At 41.9% G+C, this 13,463-nt stretch overlaps 1 protein-coding gene across 3 annotated transcripts in view; it reads left to right on the top strand.

Moving 5' to 3' along the window:
* Positions 1-13,463, top strand: part of KCNQ5 (potassium voltage-gated channel subfamily Q member 5) — a 514,814-nt gene that overhangs the window by 332,798 nt on the left and 168,553 nt on the right. The window lies entirely within an intron of this gene.

Genomic DNA, 13,463 nt, shown 5'->3' on the forward strand with positions numbered 1-13,463 from the left:
TCCTGTTAGCTCTGAAGCCGCACTGGCTCTCTGGGAGGAGTTCTTCTGCAATGGTGGGCACCAGTCTGTTCAGGAGTATTCTGGCAAGGATTTTGCCTGCGATGGAGAGCAGGGTTATCCCCCGGTAGTTGGAGCAGTCTGACTTTTCCCCTTTGTTCTTGTATAGGGTGATGATGATTGCATCGCGAAAGTCCTGTGGTAATTTGCCTTGTTCCCAGCAGGTGACAAGTACTTTGTGAAGTGAGCTATGTAGTACTGTGCCCCCATGCTTCCAGATCTCTGGTGGAATTCCATCAACTCCCGCTGCCTTACCACTTTTCAGTTGCTTGATGGCTTTAACAGTCTCTTCTAGGGTGGGGATCTCATCCAACTCTGTTTTCACCGGTTGAAGTGGGGTGAGGTGGATTGCTGAATCTTGAACTACGCGGTTGGCACTGAAGAGAACCCGAAAATACTCCGACCACCGGTTCAGTATGGATGCCTTGTCTGTGAGGAGCACTTGGCCGTCTGCACTATGCAAGGGACTCTGAGCCTGATATGATGGACCATATACTGCCTTCAGGGCTTCGTAGAACCCTCTTAAATCACCAGTGTCTGCACACAGCTGGGTTCTCTCTGCAAGCTTGGTCCACCACTCGTTCTGAATGTCTCGAAGCTTGCGCTGGAGGTTGCTACATGCAGCGCGAAAGGTTGCTTTTTTCCCAGGGCAGGAGGGCTGAGCAAGATGTGCTTGGTAGGCAGATCTCTTTTTTGCCAGTAATTCTTGGATCTCTTGATTGTTCTCATCAAACCAGCCCTTGTTCTTCCTTGTGGAGAACCCGAGGACTTCTTCAGAGATCTGCAGGACGGTAGTTTTTAGGTGTTCCCAGAGTGCTTCTGGAGAAGGGTCTGTGGGGCAACTGGGGTCCTCAATTCTTGACTGGAGTTTTGCCTGGAAGGCAGCTTTAACTTCGGCTGACTGGAGGCTGCCAACCTGAAACTTCCTCCGAGGGATACCTCCTCTCCTGGGTGTGGGTTTAAAGTGAAGACGGAGATTGCAGCGTACAAGACGATGATCCGTATGACATTCTGCGCTGGGCATTACTCGGGTGTGTAAGACATCTCGAAGGTCTCTCTGGCGCACCAGAATGTAGTCGATAAGGTGCCAATGCTTGGACCGTGGGTGCATCCAGATTGTCTTCAGACTGTTCTTCTGCTGGAAGATAGTGTTGGTGATGGTGAGCTGGTGCTCCATGCAGAATTCTAGCAGGAGGCGCCCGTTGTCATTGCAGTTGCCAATGCCGTATTTGCCAAGTACTCCTTTCCAGGCTTCCGAGTCTTTACCTACTCTGGCATTGAAGTCACCAAGGATGATCACCTTGTCCTCTGTAGGGGTCTTCCGTACGAGGTTGCGTAGATCAGCATAGAACTTGTTCTTTTCTGCAGGATCTGCTTGAAGGGTTGGGGCATACACACTGAAGAGTGTTGCATGCTGCTTGTTTTGAAGTGGGAGGCGCATGGACATGATGCGAGATTTAATGAAAACAAATAATATTCAATATTACGAGATTTACGAGATTTTGAGCTGGACGTTTTTCTTCAGGCAATGCAAAAAAAAAAGAAATGTTATATATCAAGGCTCTTGCTGATCTAGACAAACTGAGTGTTAAAAGATGATAAGATGAACAGATCCAATTTTGTTTTAAAGGTACATCACATCTAGAATTGTAAACATAAGATGGCCTCAGAAATATTATTATAACTCTTATATGCTTTTGCTTTCTGTTGTTTTTTTTCTTTGGTACCAATTTGTAGCTCTCCTTGTTCCAACAAGTTACCCACTTGTACTGCTGGCAAAGCCAGCACCCTTAGATATCTGTATATGTTTCATTATTATGAACAAAAAACAGGGACCTACAAGGAATCACAAAGGAGAAAAACCCCATTTCCCCCCTACAGCTCCTTGCTGCTGTCACAGCCTCTACCTTTCCTCTTCTGCTGGACAACCAGACCTGCCTACCACTACATTGCCTCTCTTACCCTATCTACTCACTCAACTCTTCCCACACCTTCCATCTTGCCTGGTTGTTCTCTGGTGTTGTGTCCAGGGTTTTGTGCTCTCATGCATTCCTGTAGCAGCTCATTTGAGCCAACATCCAAGCTTGGGACTATATGAACAATGGGGAACAGGATCCTAGTTCCTGCACTTCCCTGACCAATCATGGGTTCCCTGGCTGGTCACCATTGGCCAATGGCATGTCAGCGGAGGAATCCGAGGTGTATATAGTTGGCCCCTTCAGTTCAGTTCATGCTTAATATGCTGTAATAGGGTTGCCAAGTCCAATTCAAGAAATATCTGGGGACTTTGTGGGGTGGAGCAGGAGACTTTGGGGGTGGAGCCGGGAGCAAGGTTGTAACAAGATTAATTGAACTCCAAAGGGAGTTCTGACCATCACATTTAAGGAGACCGCACACCTTTAAATGCCTTCTCTCCATTGAAAACAATGAAAGATAGGGGCATCTTTTGGGGCTCATGGAATTGGACCCCCTGGTCCAATCCTTCTGAAAATCGGAGGGTGCTTTGAGGAGAGCCACTAGATGCAATGCTGAAAATGTGGTGCCTCTACCTCAAAAAACAACCCCCCCCCAGAGCCCCAGATACCTGTGGATCAATTCTCTATTATACCCTGTGGGAATCAGTCTCCATAGGAAATAATGGAATGCCCAGCAGACATTTCCTCCCCCCCCCCCTGCTTTCTGATGCCCCTGAAGCAGGGGGAGGGCCTCCAAACCGGGGGATCCTCTGCCCCCATCTGAGAATTGGCAACCCTATACTTCAATCACTAATAAAGAGCTGTGATCACCATGATCAGTGCCTCCTTGTGTATTGAACCTAGTATTTAATATCTGGCCTCTCACCTTTCTATCCCCAACAGCTTCACAAGGAGAGGGGAGAAACAAGGACAAGCAAGCTGCATCAGGCTCCCTCTCCTTACCTACTCGATTTGGCTATCAGCATCACATTTTGCATGACAAATCGTAGTGCATTTTTTGGTCCACATGGTGACCAGCACTCAACTATAATATATAAGGACCAACTTGAGATGCATAAAACTATTACCTGACTCAAAGCAAAGTGTTATGTTTTACATTATTTTGTGCACATGAAAGTGATATAAATAAATAAATGGATCTATCTACTAAGGAATTGTATAGACTGAATGAGGCCTATACAAGGTTTTCTATTGTGAAACAATTTACAAATTACTGTGCTCATTGGTAATGTGGTTATATTTGGAGATCACATGATCTGGCAACCTTTCTGAAGTTTAGCAGAGATGTCTTGGTCTAGTGGTTGGATGGAAAATGTCCTAATATCCAATATAAACTGCCCTGATTTTCATAATGGAAGAAAGGAAGCACATAAATGTAATATATTCATATTTCTTCATGTCTACTGATAGCTCTCTACAAAATCCTTGAGAATAACTAAGTCTGACGGACTACAATAAACCCATTTCCTTGTGAACTGAATAATACTTAGAAGAATGCATCCTGAAAATACAATGTGATGCTATTTAGGACTTTTTATGGAAAGGAATGGCTGAAAAAGTGTTTAAACTATGAATAACAATAACTTGTAACTTATGAGAGCATCACTTTATAGTTTATTAACAGTAGAAGAGGCTGGCTTTTATAAAGTGGACATGGCTATTTTCCCTCCTTCTTTGGTGTCTTTTCATCTGCCTTTCCTCATTTATTCACTTTCGCAGTACATGTTCTTAACAATGTTGTTTTGAATAGGAAAGATCAGCCAGAGCCAATTTAGAACAGTGAAAAGAAGGAGAATTCATACTATTATGAAGTCATATTCTCTGTGACAGTTTAGAGTTGCTAATTCTAGGGTGGGTAATTCCTGGAGGTTTGGGGGTAGAGCCTGGGGAGGGCAGGTTTTGGGAGGGGAGGGACCTCAGTAGCATATAATGCCATACAGTCTCTCTTCTAAAGCAGCCATATTTTTAAGCGGAACTGATATCTGTGGTCTAGAGATTAATTGTAATTTTGGGAGCTCTCCAGGCCACACCTGGAGGCTGGCAATGCTATCTGTGTCATCTATAATGAATCATTTGTTTTAACAGTTTGCCATAGATTCTTCAAGCAACCATTTGTGTGGCTGTAATGGAATAGTCAGTGAACTGTATCCAGTGAACACTGCATGGAATGCACAGTTCCATGGATGCAAGGGCAGCTGTGCAAACAGCGTAGCAATTATACTATGACATACTCATCTCCATTGTTCAAAGGACATGTAAAAACTGCTGTGTGTGAGACTCACCTACACCTTCTTTAGAATGACCACAAGGAGGACCTAACACTAGGTCTTAGACACTTGATTAATTAGTTATGTTGTGGATAGAAAAGTTTTCTTTGTGCAGCCATCTTCAGAAGACAAAAAATACACTTCTGTTTTAGCAAGACCATGTACACACACGGAAGGTACCACTGAATACAGGCCACGGTTTTTTATGGTTCCGGATGCAATGAAAACTTTGGTATAAACTTGGTATGAGATGTATTTTATTAAAAGTACTACATTGTCCTGCACAAAAAGCCAGTATCAAAATTAAGATGGTTTTCACAGTTGACTCCACTACAGTAGCAAGGCTGTTATGGATGTTTGTTTAATATAACAGTACATAGAGCTTTTAAGTGTCATATGTATCTGCAAATTAATACCTACGGAAGCTTTCTGCCAATCTAAATATTACAATATTTTAATTGAGATCCTGTTAACTTAGTATTTATATCAACTCATGGAAAAGAACTGATTTTCTTTTCTGTATTTTCATGTAAAAAGTCTCTTGGCTCATGCTTTAAACAGCAGTTAAGACAGTAGTATCATGGAAATTTGGGCCTAAAGACAGCCATTTTAAAAGGGGTCAAGTATTTCTAATAGGACGTTCTTCCATCTAGCCTTTTAATCATGGTTTCTAATTATTCATAGCAATATCAACCTATTATAAACCAAACAAAGACATTGCTTGCATCGATTGCATGAAGATATTTAATGGACCACACAGATGCATCATGTGTATAAAACAGAAGCACCAAGGGCCAGATTAAGGACGACTGATGCCCTAAGCACAACCTAACAATGGTGCCCCTTAATCCTTCCATTGCTTAACTAACAAGACATTAAGACTCAGTAAGTGCTGAAGGTGAAATAAGAGATTAAAAATTCAGTTTTTTTCATAGCCATCCCCCAGAACTATATTAAATATAAAATTTAAAAAAAATGTATTTAACACTAAATAGCAGTAAGCAACGTAAGCAAATTATTTACTTTGTGTGGCAGTGAAGGTCGAGTGTGGCATTGAAAGAGTTAAGGGCGTGATAGCTTGGGGGAAACTCTATGGTGCCCCCCCTTCCCTTGATGCCCTAAGCCAAGACAATACTGGCCTAGGAGTACTTCTGTGCTTTTACTTTTTAAGTCAGTGTGCATCATACCCACATCCCAGGATTCTTTAAGGATCCTATTACCTCCAGTATTGTATTCCTAGTGGCTGACAGATTTTCTATGGTGATCCACCCACCCCTTCTTTCCATCTGATCTTTTACCACATCCAAATGACTATGTTAATTAATTTTGATTGTGAAAGTGGAATCTTCTTTTATAGACTTAAGACATACAGCAACTGCAGTTGATTTATGATAATTGAAATTAGCATGCTCATTTATCAAGAACTTGTTTACTAATTAGCTTAACATTTAATAAGGTAACCCATTACTGAAACAGAAATATCATTGCTGATGAAGTATTCATAGATAGCAATTTCATGGGGAAGCCAGAAATGCTAGTAGAGGCTAGTTTTCTTGCAAGCATTGCCTGAAATGACTTTCCTAGCATGCCAGGAAAAGAGGTTGCATTGATGGTGATTATTATGGAAATATACAATCTTCTTCAGGTTCTGTTAAAAGAAGAAGAGTTGTTTTTTATACCCCGCTCTCGATTACCTGAAGGAGTCTCAGAGCTGCTTACAATCACCTTCCCTTCCTCTCCCCACAACAGACACCCTGTGAGGTAGCTGAGGCTGAGAGAGCTCAGAGAGAACTGTGACTGACCCAAGATCATCCAGCTGGCTTCATATGGAGGAATAGGGAATCAAACCTGGTTCTCCAGATTGGAGTCCAGATTACAGCCACTACATAGGGTTGCCAGGCCCAACTCAGAAAATATGTGGGGACTTTGGGGTGGAGCCTGGAGACTTTCCCATTCCCTAAAATGAAGTTCCCCTGAATACAGTCTTCATTTCCTCGTCTCCCAGCTGCTATGCTTCCACTAAAAGAAAGTGAACGTACACTCACACACTCTCACAAAGCAGTCAAAATAAACAGTTAGCAAGCACACACTTTTGTGATCTCACTGGGGCAATTTACTCACATTGCTGAATGTAAACATCTGTACTTCAACCAACTTCTTCAGGAAAAAATGCTTTTTTTAGCTGGAGCGCAGCCAGTGCTCCAGCTCCAAAAAAGGTCTTCAGCATAGTGGCTGAGTCATGCTGGGGTGCAGCTTTCTGGGGCCTGGCTTGCCGGCTGGGTTCACTGGGCTGGGCTGCACTTGGCACACCTTCCTGGGGCTCTTGCTCAGCTTTTTCTAGAAAAAAAGCCCTGAGGAAACCAAAAGAACAGCCTAGAGGCTGGAGTTTTCCTCCAAACAAACAGAGGAGCTGTCTGCACACCCTGCCCACCTACAGCTTTCTCTTGCCAGGCACACACACACACCAGATTTAAATGCACACATAGCTGGCTGGTGGCAGGGAGGAGTCTGAAGAACTGGGGGAATCCCCCCCTGGACCTGAGGATTGGGAAGCCTACCACTGTACCACACTGGCTCTCATGCTGATATATTTGTACACCTATAATAATATCACAATTTTAAATTTTATGGCTATTTAAAAAGCTTTTAAACTTTTTAAAAAATTTATGTCAGACTTTAGGTTCTCTAGTTATGTACTGTAATCATGTTAGCACAGCAAACCAGTATTGGCTCAAGTGAAAAATTTGAGAGTCCAGGTGTAACACAGCAGCATTAGAAGGGAATTGGTATCCAAAATACTAATTCAGGAAGTAAGGGTGATACACAACAGAAAGACAAGCAAAGTACAGGGAAGATAAATATTCTTTCAGGGTACAGTTCACAAGACCAAGGGCACAAGACTGATTCATTCTGTTCATGGGCGTTCCAAGGTACTGAGGAGCAAAATTTAAAAAAATGAAGCATCAACCAGGTAGATTTTATTAATTTAGTTAATAATTGGATGTTATGAGCCCTGTGGCGCAGAGTGGTAAAGCTGCAGTATTGCAGTCAGAGCCCTCTGCTCACAACCTGAGTTCGATCCCAGCAGAAGCTGGTTCAGATAGGTTGACTCAGCCTTCCATCCTTCCGAGGTTGGTAAAATGAGTACCCAGCTTGCTGGGGGGAAAGCGTAGATGCCTGGGGAAGGTAATAGCAAACCACTCCATAAAAAGTCTACCGTGAAAACGTGAAAGCAATGTCACCCCAGCGTCGAAAACGACTGGTGCTTGCACAGGGGACTACCTTTACCTTTTAAAATAATTGGATAGTGTCAGGCTGCTTTGTTGATAAATGCGAGATGTTGTGAGTATATTGTTTGCAAGAGGAGCCAACAAATATCTTAAATGAATAAATAAACTAAAGATAAGCAGTCAGTGTTATTAGTTTCAGTATTTCTTGGGAAGGGGGATTAGGTGTTTCTTGGATTAGATGGACATATCCTCAAGCCCGGATTCTTTTTAACTTTGATCCTCCCAGTCCTTTCAACTGATATAGCCAGTTTTGGCTTCTTAAACTGGTGGTGCTCATGAAGGTTGGAAACCACTGTATCTTCTCTGGGCTGTATCTGACCAAACCCTTTAACAGCTAGAATTTATTTGGGGAAGATACTCTCATCTGAAAGTTCCTTTTCTTAAGACCCTAATATAGCTTGTGGGCCCTGACCTATATGGCCCAGGCTAGCTTAATCTAGGGTTGTCAACCTCCAGGTTGTGGCTGGAGATCTCCTGCTATTACAACTGATCTCCAATAAATTCACTTGGATAAAATGACTACTTTGGAAGGTAGATTCCATGTAGGGATGCTAGCTTCCCAGTGGACCCTGGGCATCCCCAAGAATTAAAGCTCATCTCCAGATCACAGAGATCAGTTCCCCTAGAGAAAATGACTGCTTCAGAGGGTAGACTCTATGTCACTGTGCCCTGCTGTGGTCTTTGTCTTCCCCAGGTTCCATCCTCAAATCTCTAAGTTTCCCCGCCTAGATCTGGCAACCCTGCCCCCACATTCCCTGCTGGTGGCCAGGGAGACCTGGTAACCCTAATTCTGTGGCAGTGAAGTCTCCTCCTCAAACCTTGTCCTCAGGCACCATCCCCAAAATCTCCAGGTGTTTCCCAACCCAGAACTGGCAATGCTAATCTCATCAGATAGTTAAGGCGTATTGGCTCTGGCTAATATTTGGGTGTTCACCTGAATTCCATAATTCCTTCATTGATAGCATGGCTCAGCTGTGCTTGTGTGCCATGGAAGTCTTACTGAATTCATGGTCAGATCTGTTCTGATGCTCCACTCTTCACTTCCTTCCATCCAGATGTATGTGGTGGAATCAATATATTGGCAAGAAGGAGGAGGTGCATTAGGTTCTTGGCAGAAACAATTGCATTATATTAAGGGGGGGGAACCTAAAGCACTTAGGGAGAAATTCCCTTAAATTGAAATACTGAATACAACAAGAGGGAGGAGGAGATTGTTTTATTATTTTATTAAGTTTAAAGGCTTTGTACAGGACCATATTCTTCCCTCTAATCATTTTGAAACTAGAGATTATATAAATTGCTTGCTATTTGTTAAACTTAAGGCACTAGCAAAACACCTCTTTGCAAAATGGTTACGTGCTTACAGCCATTCTGCATAACGTAAAATGATGCATTATAGCTATTACAGCAAATGCTACCTGTTGTCTAATTTCCTAAACATTATCTTCAGCTCTTAGCCCAAGCAGAAGCGAGAGCATTTGGTAATGTTCTTGTCAGGCACTCATTCCATTTCCTCTAATTTGTCTTCATTTCCTGAATAAATAGATAAGCTTTGTGGTACAGGAAAGTAGTGTTTTTTTTTAAATTGTTTTAGAAAATGAACTTTTAAGTGAAAGTATTGCCTGGGTGAGCAACAATAATTGTTTAATGACTTTAAACTGAAACAGTTAAGTAGGTGCAAAAAGGTTTTGTTAAATGTATTTTAATAATAATAATAATAATAAAAATTTTATATCCCGCCCTCCCCGCCGAAGCAGGCTCAGGGCGGCTAACAAGATGATGGCATAATGCATGACATTCTGACATCCATTCATTCATTGTGTAGATGCCTTGCCCCTCCCCCAATTGTCCCAATTTCTGCATATGTCCACTGCTTTCACAAACTTGTAGTATGAAAACCCATATGTCCCAGTTGCTGTGTTTGACATTTCTATCTTTTTTGTATCTATAACCATATTAGAGTGCCACCATTCCCAAGGTCTGCCACTCCCAATGCCGTTTGGTGGTAAAGCCATAGAGTTTCATATTGATCCAAGAGCATCATCCCAACATGGTGATGTCTCTTCTGGGTTTGTACTGGAAGTGACACTGAGGTGCTAGCACAACACCACTTTCATTGTTCCCCACCCCAGCATCTTCCACCAGTTGCCAGCTATATTACTTTTCTTTGTTGACTAAGCCTAGAAATGTGGAATCACAAAAGAGATACTTATAGACATGACTTCCATTCTCCTTCTATGAGGACCTAATTTGTACTAAGACTCACTTGGGCTGCATGCTGGGAATTCAGGGGCAGGTTCTGTCCAAGCACACAATTAGCCCAAGGATTTCTGTAGTAGAGCTGAAACTGTAGTTCTTTCATTTCCATAAAAATCACTCCTATTTTTATTTTGAAAGATTTATATCCTGCATTCTCCTCCCACCAACTTTATTATGAAAAAATCCCTTGTGTTTTGAATAATTGCAGGAAAGAAAGTGAGAGAGAGGCATTAAGTGAATTATATTCTCTAGAACAGGAGTGTCGAACTCATTTGTTAGGAGGGCGAGATCTGACACAAATGGGACTTTGCATGGCCAGCCCATGTGTGTCATAAAATGTAATATGAGGTAGCAGAAATGTAAACTTTATAAAGGACACAGGCAAACACAAAGATTTTTTAAAAAACTTAAAATACAAATATGCTTAAAAGTCTTGCAGAGTTTTGTTTAAAATAGAAAGGTGGGGGAATACTGGGATTTGGCAATGCAATTTTAAAAATAAAACATCAAGAAAAGGCACAAGGATCACAGCAGAAACTAAAAATACAAAATGCTCTGAGCCTGGGAAAACAATGAAATGGCATTGCAAGCTGCTCCCCACCACCATCAGGGTCTACTCAGATTGGAAATGGTTGTCCAGTGTAATATCCTCCTTTGGCTGTGGGTTCCCAGGTTAGAGTCACTAGGTCAGGTCCATTCAGCAGAGACAAGCTGGCTCAAAGCATCAGCCCTTTATTTGCAAGGACACAACTTCAGGAAGGTACAGTGCCATAGCCTCAGGTGAATTGAACGCACCTGAGGGATCACATTTTAGAAACCGCCATGAAGTTAGCTATATGGTAAAGTGGGCAAGAAAAGACAATAGAGAATATCTGTGAGAAATTGGAGAAAGGGATTTCAGTGATAAGAAGGTAAGAATTTTTTTTTTTTAATGAAAGGCTCTTTACATGTATTCTTTAGGTGCGGGGGTGTGAATGTGGAGAATTGTGAAAGTTTCTCTATTTTAATTTTTCTAGCAGAAGCTCAGATAAAGCTGTCCAGTGAAACAGGCTATTAGACAAGTTTGGCCTGTTGTGTTTGTATGCTTTTTGCATATTGAAGAATATTGGCTGAGAAATTGAAGAATACTGATCAGGAGCCAATTCATTGGAGTAGGGATACCAGGTCTTGTAAAGTGTGCATTGGACCTGATCCCTCCTCTACTGACAACTTTTGTACCTGTAAGCACTTGTGTACATATAAAAAAGAAACAGACTGAATATTTGTGAGGTATTCTCTTATCCTTAATATATGAAATTGGCATCGAATGTGAAAAAGTTTTCTTGACAGGGAGCATCACGCTTACTCTCCAGTGCTCCTGTTCAGCAGCAGCCCCACCCCCCCATGGCAGCAAGTGTGACTAAGCAGTTGCCAACTTCAGGTTGGGAAATTCCTGGAGATTTGTAGGGTGGAGCCAGGAGAGGGTAGGGTTTGAGAAAGGGTGGGACCTCAGACAGGTACAGTACCATAGACTTCACTCTCCAAATCAGCCATTTCCTGCTGGGGAACCACTGTTGCCCATCTCCAGGTGAGGGCTGGAGATTACTCAGAATTACAACTGCTCTCCAGATGGCAGAAGTCAGCTCCCTTTGAGGTGCGGGAGTGAATGCCTTCACTTGGGTGGGCAGGAAGACAGCGGGGGGGGGGGGCACTCACCCAGAGCCTCTTTCTAGAACCTGTCATATTTTTCTTTTCAATGGGCCTTATTCCTAGTATGCATATACTTGTTTAAAATATTCCACACCCTACAAATAAGTTATATTGCTAAACAGTATGAATTTCAGACACATCTTTTGTCTGAGTTTTCTTGGTGGACAAAACACATAAAGCTACCATAAGGGTAACATATGGATCCACATACATAAGAAGGAATTGTTACTTTCTCCACAAATGTGTCTGAAGACAGATTTGCTAAAATGACTGTAAGAAATGTATGGGTGGTTTCCAAATGCAGAAGGTAGCAGAACATATAATGAGAAAGATCTCCAACATCTGACACACCACAAATACATGTGTGCTGAGTGACCTGTTAGTGAAAGTTCCATTTGTTAACATGGCTGATTGCAAAGTTTGAAAATGAATAGCTGTAAAGGCTGATCTTAGGTTGTAAAATGTGATGTTCAACAAATATTGGGCTCTGTTATGATCCCCTTTAAACCAATTATACCAGAAAGAAAATTTGGAGCCCAGAACTGGATGCCTATCAGCTGAGGCATCAGAATTAATCTGAGGACCCCCTGAAGGTCAGCTGGCAGGAAATAGCAATTGCAAATGCTATTATATCTGGTGATGCATGTGTTATCATTCTGAAGAAGGGTGAAGTATTGTCTTGAGAGATGAGAGGCTGGAGATTTCATCTGCTGGCATCAAAAGTCAATTAAAACTATGTGCACCCAGTCCCTTAATTGAGGGAGGACCAAATTAAGCTCACATCAAGGCAGCTGGAGTAGTCTTAGCAACATTAGGAATTTTTTTTATTTGAAAGATTTTGAACTGTCTCCAAACTGGTAGTTAATGCATTATTCCAGCCCCAGGCTTCTGCTATGTAAAGGCATTAAACTATTCCTCTGCTCTAATAGTTTCAAGGCAGAATCTTTTCATATGATAGAATTTTAATATGGCCCTTAATGTCTATGAAACGGCAGATTTTATTATTTCCAGGTGGGCCTTGCAGGAAAATGTTTCGTAAAAAGTAACTCCAAAATATGATCAATTGGGATACTATCAGTGGACCACTGGAGTAGTTTGAGGTGCTTTCCCCCAAAGACCACCATCTTTGTCTTGGCTTGATTAGTATAATAACACTTCAAGATTCTTCTTTACAGAAGTTGCTAAACCTGAACCAGCAGCCTTCTAAGACCTACACAACAAATAACAACAACAATAATGCCATATAAATAACATACAAAAGGATGAAAAGTTTCTGTGAGCAAATTTGTTATACAAATTAAAAAGCCAGAGTGCTAGGACAAATTCCCCAGTTTAGTTCCTCTGCTTATTGGGATATTGTCAGATAGCCAATGATTCCCTTTCTCAATTTAGTATTTGTGTTACTATGAAATTCCTGTTTTAAAAATAAAAGGTGTATGAGCCAGAATCTATTTCTATCAACTGAATCAAGTATGGCGGGCTAGGTTTACAAATGCCACAGCGTTTTTTTGGTGGGGCACTTAATACATTTTGTGGCAATATAGTGTAGGGGGAGAAAGAGAGGCAGATTGAGAGGGGATGGGAAAGAGAGGGGAACATTGTCTTAAAAGGTTTGTTGTAAAGGAGAGATTGTGATATAGAAGGGTTGAAGGGAGAAGGGGGGGATGAGGGGAGATTGATAGGTAAGGAGGGATAGAAAGAGAGGGGGGGAACTGTGCCAGAGAAAGGGGAATAGGAAAGGAAGAAAAGGTGGGCAAATGCCTCCTCTCAAGATTCTTGCAAGTCCCCACTTCAGTGGACCTAAGTGAGCTGAACTCTGTTAAATTGAGATGTTACTCTGCCAGTAGCAAATGCACTTGAACATTTGTCGAATTTGTTGGTTATATTAAGAGTGTGAAATTGTGATTCTGTGCTTACTTACCTCC

Source organism: Heteronotia binoei, chromosome 1 (genome assembly GCF_032191835.1).
Source record: "Heteronotia binoei isolate CCM8104 ecotype False Entrance Well chromosome 1, APGP_CSIRO_Hbin_v1, whole genome shotgun sequence".
NCBI lineage: Eukaryota > Metazoa > Chordata > Lepidosauria > Squamata > Gekkonidae > Heteronotia > Heteronotia binoei.